Source organism: Lemur catta, chromosome 14, assembly GCF_020740605.2.
Source record: "Lemur catta isolate mLemCat1 chromosome 14, mLemCat1.pri, whole genome shotgun sequence".
NCBI classification, from domain to species: domain Eukaryota; kingdom Metazoa; phylum Chordata; class Mammalia; order Primates; family Lemuridae; genus Lemur; species Lemur catta.
The window spans coordinates 11,642,579-11,646,978 of NC_059141.1; positions in this window are offsets into that span (position 1 = coordinate 11,642,579).

The window sequence follows — 4,400 nt, forward strand, 5'->3', positions numbered from 1 at the left end:
GCACATAAATTATTTCCAAACATGTATGGTCACATACAGGTTCCCTCACAATGTGCATTTCCAGTACATATGTCATTTAATATGTTGATTTCCTGTTTTATTATCATTGTTCTCTGGATCATTCTTGCCCATGTATCTTAGTCTGTTTGGACTGCTATAAAAAATACCTTAGACTGGGTAATTTATCAACAACAGAAATACATTGTGCATGGTTCTGGAGGCTGGGAAGTCCAAGACCAAGGCGCCAGCTGATTTGGTGCCTGATGAGGGCTCGTTCCTCATGATAGCACTTTCTACATGTCTTCACGTGGCAGAGAAGATGAACAAGCTCCCTCAGACCTCTTCTGTTTGGGCACCAATCCCATTCGTGAGGACTCCACCCTCATGACCTAGTCACCTCCCAAAGGCCCCACCTCTTAGTACCAACACATTGGGGGTTAGATTTCAACATGAGAATTTCAGAGGGACACAAATATTCAGACCATAGTGCCATCCTGTGTAAGGGAAATCTGTTCTTCCCTGTCTGTTGGGGTAGGGGGTGGGGGACCACACAGACAAGAGGTGTGTGAGAGTCACACCAGGTGCCGGAAGGGCATCTGGGGTGGAGGGGAAGGCAAAAGCACAATCCTGGGACTGGGAAAGTGCCAGGGGGCTTGGGACCAGTGACCAACCAGGGAGGCTGGAATATGGACTCATGAGACACAAGGCTCAGGCTGCCCAAGGGGGAGCTACTCGTGAAGAAGAGGTAAAGTTAGGGGCTTCCTTTCTGGTACCTCTGTCCCCAGGAGAATGGGACCAACGTAACCAGTCAGCCGGGAGCACTAGAGAGGCCCAGAGACAGAAGCGAGAACGAGAGAGCAGGTAGGGCTGCGAGGTCAGGCAGCAGGGATTGGTGCCTCATCGGATGCGGTGTGGATCCAGGGTGCCTGCCGGGTGCGTGACCTGGGCAGCCGCACCACTGCCACTCTCAGCCTCCCACGGAAAGCTGTGAGACAGGCTTGCGTTGTCGTTATAGTTTGCAGGTTGTCTTGAATGACCCATGTCCTTGAGGCAGAGGTTATTTTTGAGGGGGTGGGGTAGGGGCAATGAGCCTGAAATATTCTAACAATAGTCTTCATTCTGCATTTCTCTTCATTCCTTTGGCAGCCTGACTATATTGCTGGGATAGGTGGAGCACAGAGAAATCTCAAAGAGAGGATGGGTCTGTGTAGATACGAGAATGCCAAACCCCAACTGGATCTCCCCTGCTGGGGCTGTGGAAGGACTGGCCAGCCTGTCCCTGACCTTGGTGGTGTCAGGAATAGCTCAGTTAAGGTCACTGCAGATGGCCGTGTTGGGGGTTAGTGCCCAGCACGCTAAGCCGGCACCTTGTTCCCTATTATCTCAGGAACTCCATTGTTTTAGGCAAGCTGACTTTGTAGCTAGGGTTCATTCACTACAGACAAAGCCTCTGTTAGAAAAAAAATAGATCTCAGAAGCTTCTAGAGAGCTGGGAAAAAATCGCAAGCAGAAGTTTCAATTCCAGATCCCCAGGAAAAAATGGAAGATGGGGTTTCTCCTTTTGTGAATTGTGAAAAAAAGTGAAATATGAAATAAATCTGCATGAGGAAAGGGGAGTAGGCTGCAGTTATTCTTTATTTCTGCCTAAGGAATATAGTTTAGAGTTAACAATCCAAATTATTCTGACAAACTGTAGATTTCATTTTTTCAGCACTCAACAGAATAGCTGATATATGTAAAGAAGGAAAGATATTAAACATGGATGTCACAGCTTAAGTTGCTGAAATAGTGTCTTGACTCTGTTTTCTTCAGGTGACTGGATGTCCACCCTTCACTGGCCAGTGTGGGGATTGTTTTAACACAGCCCAGGGGTGGGTTTCCCCATCAGAAAAATAAAATCCAGTCTTAATACAATAGCTGAGCAAACTGGTCATTGGAAGTGTTTTGTAACCCGGAGCATGAAAAGAAGTCTTTCAAACCATAGTGCCAAAAACTCTGTTGAGGATTCCAGGCAATTTTAACCTTCTGGCATTTCTCATTAGAAAGACTTACATCACCCTGAAAAGAAGGAAAACCCACATTTAAAAAATATCATGAGTGGCAGATGTCCGGAGGGACCATGGCAGCTCAGGCCATTGGAGTTAGACATCAGAGCTGTGTCACTCGAGCAAGGTGGCCCCTCTTCTGCTTTCCCCAGCTACATGTCAGGCTGGCTTTGGGTTAGTGAGTCAGGAGCGTGAGCCACAAAGCACCTTCTCCACTGGCTCCTTCAGGGAACTGATCTAGGTGCTGTGAAGTCAGGGGTTGGAGCTATTGAAAACTGCGGGCCCTGACAAGAAGTGGAGAGTGCATTGATCAAACTATAATTTGGAGCATCGTTAGCCTGGCACACGGCCAACATCTCTCCACTCTGTGCAGGTGCTGGAGACCAGGCCAAGATGGCAGCCGAGCGGGGAGAACAATGGTTTTGGGCATTTGTACGGTCACTTCTCTGTCAGGGGCCAGATGATACAAACGTGGCAGAAAAAATAGATGATGCGGAGCTGGAAGGAGCTTCAGAGACCGTTCAGGCAGGGTGGACCGGTGGCTTTATGCGTGAGGGTGGTACAGTCAGATGGCTGAGACTCAAGTTTTGGATACGCCATTCACTAACTCTGCGACCAGCAGCACACAAGTTACTTCACTTCTCTAAGCCTCAGTTTCCTCTGGCATAAGATGAGGTAATAATTTCCACCTGAGAGACGTGTAAGAGGTTGGCTCGAGATGCCACTTGTAAAGAGCTCAGCACAGTGGCCCACGGTAAATGCTCAATGATTGTGTGTTCACATCAGTAGCCCAACACCTTCCTCTCAGGGCCGTGGAAGCCGGGAGCCAGAGCAGGACCGAGAATCCTCCGGAAACACATGTTTTGTCTGACAGATGCATTGCTTAGGAACACAGCCCTCCCGACAACAAGCCTTCTGTTTCTGAGCCTCGTCAACAGCAGATGTCAAGCCGCAGGCAGAACGTGCTGCAAAGAAGAATCCGTGGCTGGCAGTGTTAGGTGGGAGTTGGAGTGAGCCACCCAAAGGAACGTGGCAGAATACTGGCCCTGCCAACGCTGTCCCGGACAGTCCACTCACCTTCTGTAAAACAGGGTACCAATCTCCTAGTTCCTTCCCAGGGTTTTTATTTATTTTATCTTTTGGATATAAGACAGAGGGAATCTACTACTCTGTCCAAGGTTTACAGCTGGGAAAGGATGAATGATGGATTGGCTGCTGGGTTCATAGAGATCTTAAAATTCTGCAAAAGAGCTAATGCTAATAAAAAAAATATTGGGTAGGGATAAATTTAAAGTCCTGTACTTAGGTTCAAAAGTCAATTGCATAACTGCAAGATGAGGGGGCCATGTGGAAAGGGGCCATCAGGTTTGAGGTGGGGAGGAATGACTCTGCCAGCAGAGAAATTCCAACTTTTATAGTTTAGCAAAGAGTTTGAAACTCATTATTGGCTGGAGTTCAGTACAAAGTTGAGTGGGGGAAAAAGCTCATTTTTGGTTGCAGGTGAATGTGGACAGCAAATGTGGCTTTTTACTTGCTGAGCTGTATCACAGGTAAGCAAAGATAAGGGAAAGGCTAGGAGGCAAAAGGGGGTGTGTGTCCGCATATGAACCCTTATTAACAGATAGTTTAGTTCTCTTTGGGGAACTCCACTTACATGTTAGAACTTTCACATGTTACCGTATAATCTTTTCTGGCTTTTCCTCTATTTTTCCCCTCTGTGCTTCTGTCTGAATATTTTCTATTGACATGTCTTCAAATTCACTAATCTTCTCCTCTGCTGTGTCTAATCTGCCCTGAAAACCATCTACTGACTTCTTAATTTTAGTTATTATATTTTTGAGTTCTAGAATTTCCATTTAATTCTTTTAAAAAATAGATTCTAATTTTCTGGTGGAATCCTCCACCTTTTAATCTGTTTCCTCCATCTTTTCTTCTGTGTTCTTGAACATTCCTATCATAGCTATTTAAAAAGTCCTTCTTTGCTAATTCCAGGGTCTGGATTACCTGAGGGTCTGTTTCTATAGTCTGTTTTTTTTTTTCTTTTGGATTTTGGTCATTTAGTTCTATTTATCTGTCTATTCTTTTATTAGACATGTCTAGAATTTTTAATTCAATGCCAGACATTATGCATAAAAACGTGAAGACACTCTGGATGGCCCCTTTCCTTTGTGGCAGGTAAAGTACAAGCCGGTCACTGTACTCCTATCGGGGACTTAGGTCTGTCCACTTTTGGCTTACCCCTACTGGAAGGTCAGAGTGTTCACCAGGCCACTCCTTTCTGGCAGGTCCTGGACTTTAATCCTTATTGCTGTCGCTTCCCAAGATGGCTGGAAACTCCTCTTGGTTTTTCAAAGG